We start from the raw sequence: 18,155 nt of genomic DNA on the forward strand, positions 1-18,155 counted from the left end.
ACATAGTCATCAACACACCTCACCAGTCTTCGCTCATGTGGCACGATCAATGGAATCGTGGCCAATCAAATGGACAGGCAAGCGCTAACGTGGATCCACAGTGGACAAAACCCTAACCAGTTGCAGACGGCGGAAACAACCGTCTTCTCCGACCATCCATTCGAAAGATCTTTCAACCAGGAGTTCACATATCATATTCAATTCATCTAGATCATAGTATAATTTCTGGATTGAAGCAAAACTTTTTTGACATCAAAACAGAAAGTTCATCATACACGTTCATTTCCTAACCATTTTCAAAACTAAACCTATCAGCATGCTCAGCACAAAAAGATCTACACATTTATGGCAAGAAAACACCAAAATGAGAGGATCGAATTTGGATCACCTGAAATTGGAAGTGGTTGAAATCGTGTCCTTAAGCTTTCAGAATCTCCAGATCTCTTCCTATGCTTATGTCTTAAAGCTTTGTGTAAGAATCAACAGGTTAAATCACCTAGATCCAGCTCAATTTCAAGCTTCCATTAACATGTGATGCACTTGAATCTGCACAAAATCTTGCTCAATTGTCCAAACCAGATGATGAATCTTGCTCAGAATTACACAAGAATCATGAATATGCAAAGAAATTGAATGTTTGTGTGAAGAAATTTGAATTTCAAAGAGAGAGAATTTGGAGGGAATTTGAGATTTTCAAATCTGAATTCTGTTATCTTTTTTGCAATTGTGATTAGGGTTTGGCTTATATACTCCCTGTTAATGACTTTGCTAATCACACTTTCCATGTATTAATCAAGATTAGGGAGATATGGATCAATTTGCAAAAATGCAAAAGGGAGGTAGCATGGCCATGTAGCACGTGAACAGTACTCATGCAAGGGCTGAATTCACTTAAAATCATTCAAGGATCAACATGGAAATGGTATTTTGCTTGTATCATAAGCAAATTTTGAATTATGCAATTTCCCTCCAAAATGAACTCTTGAGGAATGATGATCATACACACTTATCTCATGCATGGCAAGGCTTCATTTGAAAAGTATTGGTCATGAGGAGTATTTTGCAAAAAGAATGGACCAAATTGGAGCTTTGAATCAAAAGTTATGTCACTTTGAACTTCCATGCATACTTTGTGATCATTTGGCCATAACTTCTCAACCAATCATCATATGAACATGAAATATGACTTTTTGGAAATGGGAGAAAAAGATCTACAACTTTCGTGTTTATCCAAAATCCATTTGAATCTTCTTTGATGTTGATAAGTCAAGTTGAATGTGGACCAGAAACTTGCTATTTCTGGAAACTTGAAATTACAGGTCACTTTCCAATTTTGGAGACTTTTGCCATGACTTCAAAATCTTCAAGATATATGTTTGAAATGACAAATGGACTTTGTTTGAACATGATTGAGGTATTTAAATTCATCTCCCCAACCTCAAAGTCCTCAGTTGACTGCACAGTTGACCATCCGGTCTTCAGATGATCATGAAATGCCTTGATGAACTTGAGCCTTTATCTCTTGATGAAATGGCTTCAAAATGAAACCTTAGCTCATGTAAGCTCAATATGATGATCATGTGGTCCTCATACCAAGGAAAATATCTCAGCTCTTGCACAAAGGATGCTCTTGAAGTGCCTGACCTGTGCTTGCTTGATGCTACAAAACAAAAAGGTTAATGACATATTTTTGTGCTTTTGGTTAGTGAACAAAATGATAAAAGCAACGATAGACAATGCAAGCATGCCTGGTGATCTCAAACCACTCACAAGGAGATCCCACCCAAAGGGAAAGGAAACCAAGATGCTCAATGATCCTTGAGGCTATGTAATGCAATGCTATGATGCCATGAGGGATCTTAGGGGCAAAATTGGGGTCTTACACTCATTAGAATGGTATATGCAGTTGGCGAGTACGTCTATCTGAACATGGAAGGAGCTGGATGGTGCATTTCTTAAACAATATCAGTATAATACAGATATGGCTCTAAACCGGACCCAATTCCAAAGCTTGACACAAAAAATTGATGAATCATTCAAGGAGTACGCCCAACATTTGAGAGAGTTCGGAGCTAGAGTTCAACCTCTACTCCTAGAGAAAGAGATGGTTGACATGCTCATGGGCACCTTCAAGGTCCATATATGAAAAAGTTGATAGGAAGTACTTCTGCGAGGTTCTCAAATCTGGTGGTCGTTGGAGAAAAGATCAAGAATTTTCTTAAAAGTGGAAAGATTCAAAGTGATGTTGGTTCATCTAATGGGAAAAAGAAACCCTACACTGGTTTCTCCAAAAAGAAGGAGAAACCAATAATTTGTCAGTGGCTAGAGGAAATCGTAAGGCATATTAGACGCCTTATCAGCAAGTAGCTACCATGGCACCTGGTCCGTATCAATAAAAACCTTATACCTTCCCTATAGAGCAAAATTTTGGTCAATAGCCAGCCCCGTACCAACAACCATATTCTCTCCAATAGCAACAATACTATTAATACGATCAACAGAGGCAGAGGAAGCCAGAGAGGAAGTATGATCCCATCCCGACAACTTATGCTTGTTTATTTTCATATTTGCTCAAGGGGTCCTTGGTACAATTAAGGGAACTAAAGCCTTAAACTATTATTCCTCCTGGATATGATGCCAACGCCCATTGTGAATTCCACTTGGGGGCACCTGGCCATACAATTGAGAATTATAAGGATCTCAAATACAAGGTACAAGATTTGATTGATGCTAAGTCCATTACATTCATGCCGAATGGTCCCAACAGAAACAACAATCGTATGCCACCATATTCTGGCCCCTCAGTTAGTGTGATAAAGGAATGGGAAGGCAAAATAATGAAGTTCAATATGGATGAGATAAAAACTTTGTTGGCTATTGTCAAGGAGCATTTATTGATGAACAAGATGCACCTTGGATGTGATGAGGACTATGAATATTGCTTGATGAATCCTCAAGTCTGTGGAAAGTTAAAGGATGGTATTTAAGAACTGATAGATCAAAGGGTTATTTTAGTAGAACAACTATCTACCGTGGATGAAGTGGCTACTCTTGAGAACCCTTATGATCAAACCCATGTGCCTATTGAGATTCCTTATCATCTGATTCTGATACCTACAACGGTGTATGCAGTTACACCACTCGTGATTACTATGCCTTCTCCATTTTCTTTTGACAGTACAAAGGTTGTGCCATGGAATTACGACTCAAAAGTCTATATCTATGGGCAGAAAGTAGAGGAAGAACATGTGGAGCCTAAGGAAACTAGTGTGAATATTACTGAAGCAGTGGGCATAACCCGAAGCGGTAGAGTATTTGCACCAACACCTCCCCCATATAATAACAACCAGGGATCTTCGAGCAAGAACCAGGGTAAACAAGTGGTGAATGATAATCAGGGGAAGAACGCAGCTCAAAAAGTAACTCCTACTGATGAAGTTGAAGAATTTCCCAGCCTCATCAAAAAGAGCGATTACAAAATGGTTGATCAACTAAACCAAACACCTTCAAATATATCTATGCTGGAATTGTTAATGAGTATTTAGGTGCACAGGGAAGCATTGATGAAGTTCTTAAGGGAACACCTTTTCCTCAAGAAATATCCGTGAACCAGTTTGAAGTCGTCATGGCCAATATCTCTACAAGGAGCTATTTTGGTTTCAATGATGATGAATTACCACCCGAGGGTAAAAACCATAACAAAGCGTTGCATATCTCAATTGAGTGTGTGGATACAGTTTTATCCAGAGTATTGGTGGATATTGGCTCATCATTGAACGTGTTACCTAAGAACTCATTGACTAAGTTGAGGATCAAAGGATTGGTGATGAAACCGAGTTTAGTCATGGTGAGAGCCTTTGATGGCTCGAGACGTTCAGTGGTAGGAGAGGTTAACCTTCCTATGAAGACTGGGCCTCATATCTTCATCACACTTTATGTGATGGACATATACCCCGCATACAACTGTCTCCTTGGACATCCGTGGATACTCTCTGCTGGCGCGGTAACTTCAACCCTCCACCAAGGACTCAAGTTCATGATTAGCAGTAAACTGGTAGTGGTTGAAGGAGAAGAAGACATTATGGTGAGCCATATGGCATCATTTAGATATGTCGAGGTTGGGGGAGATATTCATGAAACTCCTTTCCAAGCATTTAGGGCAGTGAATATGGAAATGGCTCCATGAGAGAAGGAATCTCAAAGCACAAAACTTTATATGGGTTCATAGATAGACACAAAGACAATAGTACATGCCGAACACCTCGAAGGCTAGGGAAGAGTACTCGAATTTCTGATGAACAAAGATAGATTCGGGCTAGGATTCCATTCCCATCAGCTGACTCAAAAGAAGGCAGCCACAAGTGTGATCAACGGGAAAATTCTCACGATACCTGATACTTTTACCAGTGCGGGGCATCTTAAAGACAATTCAGTTTGCATCGTGGAAGAAGAAAGCAATCTGACTAATGAAGTGTGCTTTGTGTACCAGAAGACTAAAGGATAAACAGTCAATAATTGGACCGTCATGGATATACCAGAAGTCACTTTCATTGAAGAGTAATTTTCTTCGTTTTACTTTAAAAACTCTATGTTCTACCCAAGGCATAGGGCAAACTTATGGGTCCCCCATATTTTTAAACATAGTTTAAAATAAACATTTTTGCATTCAATTGTGCTCCTTGTCATTCATTATATATATATATATATATATATATATATATATATATATATATATATATATATATATATATATATATATATATATATATATATATATATATATATATATATATATATATATATATATATATGGCAATATTTTTCATTTATCATCCTTTCCTCCAATCATTCTAAAATTATGCAAAACCACTTCGGGTTCCATTGATAACCAAACTGCTATAGTCCAATATGACATTGAAAATCCAATTTACCTAGCCCACGAAGATGGCAAGGAAGATTGTGAACTTCCTGAAGAGTTGGCCAGGTTGTTAGGACAAGAATCAAAGATCATTCAACCGCATCAAGAATTAGTGGAGATTATCAATCTCGTATTGGATGACGAAAAGAAATTGGTCAAGATAGTCGCAACCATAGATGGCGAGGTAAAGATGAATTTGATAAAACTCATACATGAGTATATGGATGTATTTTCCTGGTCCTATCAAGACATGTCTGGGTTGGATACAATTATTGTAGTACACAAACTACCCCTCATAGAAGAGTGTCCACCTGTAAAGCAGAAGTTAATAAGGACTCGTCCTGATATGGCCATCAAGATTAAAGAGGAGGCCAAAAGAAATTGGACACCGACTTTCTTGCAGTGGGAAACTACCCTTAGTGGGTGGCAAACATAGTATCAGTGCCCAAGAAGGATGGTAAGTGTAAGACCCCAATTTTGACCCTAAGATCCCTCATGCCAGCTCATTATTTGCATTGGCATTGGGATCACACCTTAGCATCCTGCTTACCCCTCATTCATTGGGTTTGCATTGGGAGAGATCACCAAGCACATTTGATTGTATCATACTTTTTTTTCTTTGTTTACTAACCAAAATACCAAAAATATGTATATGTATAACTTTGTTTCTTTTGTAGGTAGTGTGTGCATTCATCAATGCCTCATCAAGCTCATATATATGGTTTAAGACCCTAAATACAAGGAAATAAATCAAGGTTTTAAATGGAAACGTGTTCAACATGAAAGTTGTTCCCCTTGATCTTAGCTTTTCAAAAATTCCAAATAACTTCATTTGGACAAGGTTTGAATGACTTGCGCATGGTTACTCTTCATGGTTCCATTTGGATGAATCTCATGATCACTTCTTAATTAAAAATGCATGGCTTCATGTTAGGCTTTCAGTATCATTCATGATCATTTTTGGACCTTTTGACATCATCTCATGGGCCTATCACACGCCCATGCAAGCATGCACACTTGAATTACTATTTTTGCAAATCCATATTCCCCAACTGAGGTGCTCATGTTTTGTATTCCCCTGTTAGTGATTTGTGATTGGACCCTGGAGATCCGGAACCTTTATTTAGTTTCCATTTTGAATTTGATTGTTTATCTTTGCCTTGGAATTGGTTTATTTCGCAATCTCCAAGAAGAATTCGATGCTTATTGAGGAATGTGGTGGTCTTGGTCACAGCATCCCCAACAATTTGCTTAAATCCTCATGCAGAATTTTATCTCTTATATTTCCCGACGGAGTTCATCTTCTGATAGAAGTTCCCTCTTTTCCGACAGTGTTTGATTCTGAGTAGTATTTGATTTAGTCCCCTGCAAGATTGTCTCCCATTTAACATGATGTTGACTTAAAATTCCCCGCAGTATTGAAAATTTGGATCCTCAACAGATCCTTTCTCTATCTTCGACATGTTTGATTAGTCATCCTTCAGCAGTGCTCTCTCGCCTCAGAGTTTGCCATAATTGATTAAAAATATGTTTTCCATGTCTTTCTCATCCAGAGTTGATTTATTCAGAGCTAGATGATTTATTTTCATCCCTGGCATTTTCTCCAGTTGGTGTTTCCATCTTGTTAAGATTAGTTGAGTGTTTTAGTGATGATTCAAACCTTTTTTATTTGTATCATTTGTGTTGTTTTGTCACCATAATCATAATCACATATATACATATTCATGCATATAACACAACATCAAATATTTCATTGTGCATCTTATCGCATTGATTTTTTTTCATTTGATCCCCTGCTTTGGTAATATTATGTTCCCATGCAGATTTGGTGTGTCTGTCCTCCTTCAATTGCAGAGTGTCAACCCTTTAAGAAGAAAGAGTTTATCCTTTCTCATTCCCCACAGAGTTATTTCCTCATGGATGATAATTATTTCAGTTTCCTCCCTAATTTATTATCTGGATCGAACCTCTCCCCCGAGTTATATCATCATTGGGTTGAGTCTTTGATTGACCATTTCTTTCTAGTTCTTGCCTAGATAGATCTTTTGGTCTACACGAGTTTGTTACCCAGTCACTTGTAATATACTTCTTGATGTTGAGTACATTACTGTAAGACCCTAATTTTGACCCTAAGATCCCCCATTCTATCTCATCATTTGGATTGGCTTTGGAGTCACACCTTGGCATCCTCTTTACCAGTCATTCATTGGGTTTGTATTGGGAGAGATCACCAAGCACACTTGATTTTATCATACTTCATTTTTATTTGTCTACTAACCAAAATACCAAAAATATGTCTATGTATAGCTTTACTTCTTTTGTAGGTAGTGTGTGCATCCACCAATGCCTCATCAAGCTTATATCTAGGGTTTGAGACCCTCAATGTAAGGAGGTCAATCAAGATATGGTTCAAATTAATTATAGACATCATATATGGCTCCCCATGATCTTCATTTTAGTATTTTGATCAAGAAATCACCAAGTGTTTGAAGCTTGTTTGCCTTGGAAGCCCTAATTCATATGGGTATCTTGTGTGACTTCCTCAACAAATTTATTCAACATTTCATCAAATATTTCAAGGGATACTTCATTATACATACTATTATACATATATTATCCTCCATGAGCCCCAAAGATCAAGATAAATTCAAGTTTGCAAGATGGTTCATGGTAGTTGACTAGAGAAAGTCAACTGGTCAAAACTAGGGTTCCATAGACCCTATCTCCTACAATTTGTATCATATGAAAATGATTCAAGATCAGAGTTATTCATAATGACTTTCCAAACAAATTTCATTTTGAGGTCAAGATCTAGTTTTGCTTGGAAAGTCATTTTATATGGTGAAAGGTTATAGGTCATTTTGTCTGAACCCTAGTTAAGAGGTCAACTTCCAAAGACCATAACTTGCTCAATTGTTATGAGATGAAGGCCATCCATGTTTCATGATCAATTTCAATATGTCCTCTCCAACTTTTATTATTTGAGAAACTTCAAATTCAACTTGAAAGGGCATGTGCCAAGAGGAAACATTATAGGTCATTTTGGGCCATTACCATTGAACAAGGAATTTTCCTAAATTTCTAAAATGGATAACTCCTTCATCCCAAATTCAAATGAGGTCAAATTTGTGACTAAATTTAAGAGGTTTGAATGGGATATAACTTTGATGAAGCAACATTTTCCATTTGAAGCCCATAGCAAAGGTTACTCAAGGTGGAAGAAGTGAACATTTGGCTTGGTACTTAGAAAATTTTCATTTATGTTTGATTTTCCAAACTTCCACCTCAAAATTCATCATGATCCAAGCTTCAAATGGAAAAGTGTTCAACATGAAAGTTTTTCCCCTTGATCTCACCTTACGTAAAAGTCAAAGATCACCTCATTTGGCCAAAGATTTAATGACTTTCACATGGCTTTCCTTCAAGGTTCCATTTGGATGAATCTCAGGACCACTTTTCATTTCTAATTACATCACTACATGACACAATTTCAGCATTGCTGTAAGACCCCAATTTTAACCCTAAGATCCCTCATGGCATCATAACATTGCATTCACATTGCCTCAAGGATCATAAGCATCTTGGCTCCCTTGGCCTATGGGTGGGACTTCTTGTGAATGGTTTGAGATCACCAAGCATGCTTGAATTGTATATTATTACTTTTCTCATTTTTTATTTACTAACCAAAAGTACAAAAATATGTCACTAACATCTTTTGTTTGTAGCTTGAGCATTCACAAGGTCTAAGGCTTCTAAGAGACCTTACGTGCATTGATATGGCCAAGAGAAGATGAAAGCAAGCATGGCAATGGTTCCCAAAGCTCTCATCCATCAAATATGTCCTCCAAGTATCTCAATTCATCATTTTGATCAACGCAAATCAAAGGTTTTGAGGTTTGTTTCCCAAGGAAACCCTAATTCATCTATTCATCAACTGTGCCTTGCTCATGAAGCAACCTCAGCCCATGGTCAAATAAAATCAAGGTAAGTTCTTTAATTCATCATTTCATGCACATTTGAACTTATTTGAGTGTTCTCAATCATCAATTCATCAAGATATGAGGTTTGGACTTGAGAAGTTGATCAGTCAATTCAGCTGACTATTTTGAAATGCATTGAGACATAACATTTTATGTGTTGGTCAAATGGAGATGACCCCAAGAGAAAAAACGTTCTTAGGGACTATATGAACAACTTTCATGTTCATCAAAAATTGATTTGGAGCTTGGAAGGACATCATCCATTCCAAGACATTATAGGTCATTTTGTCTGAAACCGTAATTTTGGGTCAACTTCCCAAGGACATAACTCCTTCATTGTTTATGATTTTGAGGTGGGATAAAATTAATTGGAAATCTTAAGATGTCTAATTCAAATGTTATGTTGGGCAAAATTGCAAAATCGCAAAATAAATACATGTGTTAATGCAAAACATTATAGGTCACTTTGGACCAAATGCATTGAAATGTGAAAAAGTCCAACTTCAAGTGCCCATAACTTCTTCACCAAAAATCCAAATGATGCAAAATTTAAGTCCAAATTGAGTTCCTTGAAAAGATATACAACTTTCATGTTGAAGCTTTTTTCATTTGGAGCTTGTATAATTGAAACAGAAGGGCTTGAACTTTGGCCAATTTTGGAAATTTCACATATGCATGTTTTGCACCCTACACTTCAAGTTCAATTTTTATCAATTTCCAAGGCCCAAATGGAGTTTTGATCAATATAGAATTTGTTCCTTATGCAATAATCTTTCCAACCATTACCCATAAGGCTATGTTTTATTTTTTGAAGTATCATTTTCGAAGAGGGAAACTTTTTAGTGCATTTTTGGAAACATTGTCCAAACTCTATGCATGAGCCAAATACACCTCATATGCACGTCCAAAACATAGTTGGTGACGTTTAGCTTGCCATTCCAATCATAATTGGGCCCTCCATGCGCCTGTACAGACCCATGCATGGAGGACCCCTTCATTCATGCACACACTTTGCTCATGCTTGCAGCTCCCTTCATCATTAAATACAAGGCCTTGCCTTCATAATTTCACAACCTGAAGGCACTTGTTATGCTGCACGAATCCCCTTCATAACCATACTCAAAGGAACTTTCTCTTTCTTTCAAAAAATTTCAGATCTGAATTTCAATTGCATTGATTGATTTTCTAGATCTATAGTTCCTAAACCTTCTCTACTTGATCCATAGTGCTTACTGTTTGCAAAAGAATCCAAAGATCTTGACTCAAATCCTTGCAATTCAAAGGTTTTCTTCAATTGTATTTTGTGTCGAAGCAGCTTGTATATTGATCTATTTGCTTTGTTCATGTGTGATCTGAAGTCCTTTGCATAGAGGCAACATTGCTATGCTTTCAATTTTTGAAAATCATTAAGTCCACTTGAACACCACAAAATTTCCACTTCTGATTTCTCTCAACCTAGAGATCTAGAATGGAATTGAGTGGTACAGGGGTGATGTACCTCACCCCATCTTTCGAATGATGCCTGGATCGTGCCATTTGGTTACCATTTTTTCTCTGCAACATTTGAACATGGCCGGAGAAGACAGTGGCGGTGGCCACCGTCTGGTCTCCAGATTTAATCTGGATCATTCATTCATTTTTCCAGATGCAATCATGTGTGTTCATTGTTATGACTTTTCATTTGGCATGGTGTGATGCGTTTGACCCGCGTGTATGGTGAACACGCGCTTCTTAGCCGTGTGATGATCCACGTCAATAAAGAATCACCATCAGACGGCTCACGCTTTTTCTATTTTCCATTTTTCTGATTTTAATTTCTTTTATTTCTTTTAATTCCATTTTATTTCTAAAATTCATATCTCTCTCATTATTGGTCCAAAAATTATAGGACCAATTTCATTCTTCTCCTTTTAATTTCTACTTTCTAAAAATGATTTTTAATATTTTTTATTTTATCATTTGATATTTTTTAGTAATTTTCTCTTTTCTGGTTATTTTTAATTCATTTAAAATAGTTTTTGATATTCAAAAAATACAAAAATATTTTTCCAACCTCTTTGAATGATGATAGATCTATGAAAAATATTCTCATCAATTTATTAATTTATTTGAGATTTATTTGAGATTTTAGTTCAATTAGGTTATTTTTAAGCATTTTTAATTGATTTAAAATAGTTTCTGATTTTTAAAATGCTGAAATTTTTTGTCAAACTTTGTTTGACCTTGTTGAACTTGGGATAATTCACTTGGACTTTTCAAAGTTGATTTGAAATGAATTTGAAGTTTGACCTTTCTTTATTATTTTAATTCAAGTTTTATTTTAATATTAAAAAATGACAAAAATATTTGATTAGTTTCTTGACTTCTAATCTTCATTTTGCTTCTGTTTTCTATTGTTTGACCTTGATCCTCTCTATCTTTGGTCATGACTTGTTGATTATCTCATTCTATTTCCATTAATGCACTTTAATTCTTCATCTTCTTCTTCTCCTTCTTCTTTTTTTGTTTTTTGATCAATGAGTTAAAGATTGGTGGTTAGCATTGATACATGGAGGTTTAATCTTCCTTGATTCAAATCTAATTCATCTTGATCATGGATCAAGTGAATGGCTTTGCATTAAGGATAGATTGCTTCCTAAATCATGCATAGGACCTAAATCAATACAAGATCATTTCTCATCTTCTTTTTGGCATGGCAAGTTGTTGGAGTTTGATTCATTAATCAAGACCTCTAACTTGTATTGTTGCCTACATTATTATTGACTCGCCTCAGATAGTTTTGACTTCTACATAAGTCCAATTACGATTGCTTAACATAGCGCTAAATTTGCCTTATGGCACACTAACTATTAACACTAACCATTAACAATTTACATTTACTTCTTGCTCTTTACATTTATGCAATTTATCATTCTTGTACATATTATTCATTTGCTTTTTCCCCTTTGCTCATTTGAGAACATGATTATGTTAAATTCAATTTGCCTTTTGCTCACTTGAGCACATAATTGTGTATATATTATTGTGCTTGTGTTTTGTTTTGATTGTTGTGGACCAAATGCAAAGAAATGGACAAAAGGACTTAGTTTCTAGGACATTCCCTATGCAAAATTGGAGTAAAAGGACCCTAATGTTGAAGATGGATTAAGAGGACTAAACTTCTAAACTCACTCTTGTCCATTCTTGATTTGCTTCATAAAACTCTTTGATGTGTGTGCTTTTGTGCTAGGGAATCCTATGTGAGCTCAAATTGAAGAATCATTGCCATGGTCATCCAAAGTGAAAGATACAAGAGACATTAGGGATCTACTAAGAGCTTGTTTGTTTATGTTGATTGCTTGAGCTTACAATTATTTTGCTTGCATATTCCAAAGGATGAGAGCTACTTGGATCATCAATATGATCTCAAGGGAGGAACTCCATTTGTGGTCTTGTTTCTTATCCCTCATCTCTTGTATGATTAGGACTTTAGCCATTCTTCTTCTTCCCTCCACTCTATCCCAAGCCAAAATTTTGGTGCAAACATTTAACACTTCTTTTCAAACATTAGAAACTAAGCTTTATGCTTTTGATTTTCAAACTTTCTTTTCATAACACTTATTTTGAATTGAACTTCTAAGTCAACTTTGACCATATTTTGTAAATACTCTTCATTGGTAAATACCACTCATTCAAAATACCTTTTTGTGGTTTGAATGGCCACTCTCTTAATCAAAACTTTTCATAACCTTTAGCTATTAGGTTTGAGTTATCCTTGAGGTAGATGTAATACTCACCTATATCCTTACTGATGGACAATGAGTCTTCCATGCTTATTATAGGGTTAACCCCTCACTAGCATGTTGAAGCTATCCTCACATGGTGGATTTGTGATTTTTAGGTTGAGTTTTCTCCCTTGGATAACAAAAGACCTTAAGGCTTTTGGACCAATCAATTCACCAACTCATTTTGAGATTTTTACCCCGAACTACGAGGTTTTGATCCCAATCTTTTTTAAGATGGTATGTAGGCAATGGGTTTATCCATCCAAACACAAAATGTAAATAACATGTATATTCTCTTCTCATCTCTTCAATCATGTTTGCACAAACAAAATTTTCACAAAATACCAACCTTACAACAAGTGTGAAAAGGGCTCCCTAGGAGTACCTAGGATGTTTTGGATGCTTAAAACCTTCCCATTGCATAACCAACCCCCTTACCCCGACCTCTGACATTTTTACTAGTTTTTGATTCGATAAAACTTTTAGGTTTTTGTTCGCTTTCTAACCATTCCTTTGGATAAATAGAAGTGTGGTGGCGACTCGACTTGTATGGTTTACCTTGGATTTAGTCAATATGTCTAATGGTAACGAATACCCCGATACAACTGCTCATGATCAATTTTGGATCTTTTGACACCATTTGACGGGCCTATCGCATGCCCATGCATGCATGCAACTGAAGATTGCTATTTTTGGCATTTTGATGGAAGTGTGTGGAAATAAATTGCATTGTCTATAAATACAACCCCTTCTGCTCAGAACTGGGAACACCTTGCCCAAGCTTTGATCCTGCAACCATAACCCTCACCACTAGAGGATAAACTTGAATGTTTTCAATTGAAAATCGAGTTTCGATTTCACTTCTATTTTAAAGTTGAAACTCAAAGAATCCAAACCCTTCCTTGATCCAATTCATTTCATACAAGCATCTGAAGTCAAGCCAAGACCAATTAGAAGCAAGATCAAGAAAGATTTAAGCTCCCTCGAAGGTGATTTTTCAGAAACTTCATCTCTTCGATTCTCTCTAAATTCTTCACCATTCTCTTTGATTTTTGGTTGGCTGAAGTCCTACCAATGTAGCTAACAAGATTGAGTTACTTTGAGGTCAAATTGAAGCAACTCAGTTCATGATCCTCAAAATTCAAATCCCTGTGTCTTTTGATATACCAGGAATTGGAGAATATTGAGGCCAAATTCGAGCTCCTGAGCATTTTTTCTTTGAGATAGTGTCCTTAATTTTCATTTTCTATTGAGATGAAGCTAGACCAGTCCGACGAGGTTCACCGGAGAAGATGATTGAATCCCTAACTTCGGTGGTGTGTTGGCACGCCTCTTGACCATCCGATCATGTTTGAATGTTTTAATCTAAGCCATTCCTTTGAATTACCACGCGTATACACGCGTTGACTGAGGTGTTGGATGAAAAGGCACGCTTGACCATCAGATCTGCCACCTCAATTAAAGAGGGAGATCTGATGACCCTTGTTTTTTCTAATTTCTTTTTATTTTATGGTTTTTTCATTTAATCCTTTTATTTTATTTTATTCATACTAATTTCATTTTTAATCCAAAAAATATGGAACTTTCACCGAAAATCTTTAAATATTTTTCTCTTCCATATTCTGAATTAAAATCATTTTTTGGATTAATTTTGATATTTTTCATGAAGTAAATGTTTTTGTGCATATTTTTAATTGTTTAAAAATACTTCTGACTTTATAAAAATCATGAAATTTTCTGTCTAAGGTCCTTTGACCTTGTTTGACCTAGAATAAATCCCTTGGCAATTTATTTGGTGTTTTGAAGGGATTTTAGGTTTTGACCAAATTAAAATGTATTTTAATTCATTTTTAATTAGATTTTTAATTGATTAAATGTTCAAAAATATTGTTGAACCACTTTTATGGTCTTGTGATGTTTGACTTTCTGTTTGGGCCTTGGTCAAGGTTGATTTGACTTTTGTTCGATCAAAACCATTGGATTTAGGGAATTGATGAAATGTATACTTCATCTACCAAAATGAATGGATGGTTTTGATTTGATAAAATTCCTCCCATGACCAATTTGTGTTTCTATCTTCCCCTCCCTCTTCATCATCATCATCCATATTCTTCCCTATTCCCTCATTTGACCAATGAAATCTCTAATGTCTAAAGGCTAATTGGTTTATCAATGACCATATGTCAGATGAATCAATACAAGTATGACTGAGATAAGTCCCTCCCTCTTGATCTTTTCTTTTAGTGTGTGGTATGTTTTAGGAGTTTTGTTCTTCATACCAAATCTCTAACATGCATTAACACCAAAGTTTTTGTAGCCCGACCTCAGATAGTTGTGACTTCTAGATAAGTCCAAATATGATTGCTTAACATAGAGCTAAATTTGACCCTTAAGGAATAACATTCTAATAAGTGAGATTGTAAGTCTCCCATTCTTCATGGCATTGTGTGGAGACTTTACATTTTTTCCTTTCATGGGAGCTATTGGCATACTTGTTAAATTATCCAAGTTGGAGCCCTTCTCAAGGAAGATGACTTGGTTTAAGGATCCATACTTGTGAATGAATGGATGAGTGTTCTCCAAAGAATGACTTAATCAATTAAAAATCATCACTAACACTTGACTAACTTTAACTAACATTTGACTAACTCTTGTTAATATTGTTTTACCTTCAAGTCATTTACTCTATGCAATTTAAATTTCAGTCATTTATCATTCATTGCCATTTACATTTCATATAACTTGTTTATGTTTATGTCATTTTCACTTTGCTCATTTGCGCCATATGTTGTGATTATATATATTAATTGTGTGTTTAGGTTTTGTTTGTGGTCTTAGGACCTTAAAATACCTAATAACAACAAAAACCCTAATAATATCTGGTGGACTGTTGAACTTCATCTGAAGTTTTGGACTTAGGAATAAGCCACATTCCCTATGCAAAAAGGACTTGGCCAATGCCAACATTATGAGGCCGTGCTATCTTGAACTGAGCCTTCATATGATACAAGCCTTGGGATTTGTTAATATTCATCTGCTACTCTGTCTTTGTGCTTAATTCTTATTTTGATCTTGTGTTTGATGCTTTGCTTTAAGTTAATCAAGGAATATTTCATCATATACATGAGAAGACAATGAAGAATGCTAGCTATTGGAATTGCTTTCTTGGATGTGGCCATCCTTATTTGATACCTTAATCTTCATGATGTCTGGGTATTGCTCATTTGCTTATTGATTATTACTTGATTAAAGTCCAAAGGAAAATGGATTTCTATATGACATTCTTGTCTGTTGAATTGCGTCCCATTGGTCAGATCTTTTCAACTCTTAACTTTTAATTTTGTGCTTAGGATAACCTCTTCATCTCTTTCCACTTCTTAAATTTCAAAATCTCTCCCCTTTTTCAAAAACTTTATTTGCTTGTGATTTCAAACATAGACTTTGTTTTAATAATTAGAAACTTTGGCATTATGCCACTGAATTTTCAAACTCTTTCTTAAATAAAATTTGTAAATAAACTTAATTATATTGAGTTAAAATTTCAAAAGACAAAAAGAACTCAGAACTTCATTCAAATTCTTGGCCATTTTTGCCTTTTTTCTTATTAATCTTTTGTTAAAATCAATTCACCAACTTTGAAATTTTTACCACGAATTATGAGGATTTGATCCCTGATTTTTATGTTGGTACGTAGGAATAAGTCTGAAGGTCTTGTCGAACACAAAACTATAATTAATGAATTCTTTTATCACCCCTATACTCTATTTTTCTCAAACATCTTTATACCAAAATCACATGCACACATAAAAAAGGGCATCCTAGGTGTACCTAGGACACTTTGGGTGCTAACACCTTCCCTCTGTGTAACCAACCCCCTTACCTGTAATCTCTAGAATTTTATTAGTTTTGATTTGAAAACTTCTTATCTTTGGGTTTTTTTCGTACTTTTCCCTTTTCCTTTGGAAACAATAAAAGCACGGTGGTGACTCAGGATTTATTGATGTTAAGATTATCCATAGCTTGGTGATCATGGATTTACCGCTACAGAAATTAAAGTGACTACTCTGCTGGGGAGTAGTCCTCAATGGGTTTAGCCTACTTTTTTATGTGTATATATTTGTATATTTGATGTTTGTATACTTGTTTGTGTGATATAATTTGTCTATTGTGCTTGGTGATCTCTGAATGGTGAGATAAGTTCTAACCCGAACTTGAGTGCAATTATGATAGAAGGATGGCATAGTCATGTTCAACTTGTGTGGAGTAGTCCTTAACAAGTTGGCTTGATACCCATCTGCTCAGTGGAGACCTCTTTGGAGTTACTTATGTCACACAAGTTATTTGTGGATAGGCATTACTTTTTCTGATTTGGGGTCCGAGAAGTTGAGGACCGTAGAATATTTAACCCAACTTGGACTATTTAGGACATAATGCAGAGGCTGTTCTGGTATAGACTTGATCATAGTTGTTACGTGATACAACACTCAGACGAGTTTCTCTTGAGAATATTATGGGTTGACGAGTCAGTCATCACAATCTATCCGATAGATAGGATTAAGACTCTGGTAACTTTTTATCACATGATATATAGGTCTTTATCCTTAGGTCTTTATCCTTAGATAGGATGGTTCTTAACCTGACTTCATGCTCGTGACTCACAACAAAGCCTTTGATTCTTGGTTGATCCGATCAAGGTTTATCAATATCAATGGAACTTGTGTGTTTATAAGGTGAAAACCATAATCCACCAAAATGGATGATTGATCTTGATAATGACTTGATCCATCCCTTAACCTTTGTTTGTGTTTGTCTTGTGTGTGATTGCTTGTTTGTGATTATTGCATTCATGCATACATACGCATCATGACATTCATCATAGAAAAGTAAATTTCAAGGAAGTAAGGTATTATTTGCAAATATTTTCAGACCATGGATTATGGACGAAGGAACACTAAGAAGTATAGTTTCAGATGTCCTGATTTGAAAGAGCTAAGGAAGTTGTCATCCTTTATATTAGATCCCGTGGACTTCAAGCAACATCATGGGAAGCTTTTATCTGTGTTATCTGCTGATGTGGTTGAAGGGCTTATGAGTGTTTTGGTTCAGTTCTATGATCCTCTGTACCGGTGCTTCACTTTTCCCGATTATCAGCTTGTGCCTAATTTAGAGGAGTATGCCCATATCTAACAAGGTACCTTTTAGTGGATTAAAGGAGATTATCAGATCTCATATCTTAGCTGAAGCTCTTCATTTGAAGAAATCTGAGATTGATGCTCATTTGGTGAAGAAAGGAGGTATTCTTGGGTTGACTTCTGAGTTCCTTATTGGTAAAGCTATTGTTTTTGCTCAAGCCGGTAGCATGGATGCTTTTGAAGCCATCTTTGTATTGCTCATCTATGGTTTAGCTTTCTTCCCTAACATTGACGATTTTGTTGATGTTAATGCCATTAGAATTTTCTTGATTGGGAATCTTGTTCCGACTTTGTCGGTTGA

The sequence above is a fragment of the Lathyrus oleraceus genome, chromosome 2 (genome assembly GCF_024323335.1).
Source record: "Lathyrus oleraceus cultivar Zhongwan6 chromosome 2, CAAS_Psat_ZW6_1.0, whole genome shotgun sequence".
NCBI classification, from domain to species: Eukaryota; Viridiplantae; Streptophyta; class Magnoliopsida; order Fabales; family Fabaceae; genus Lathyrus; species Lathyrus oleraceus.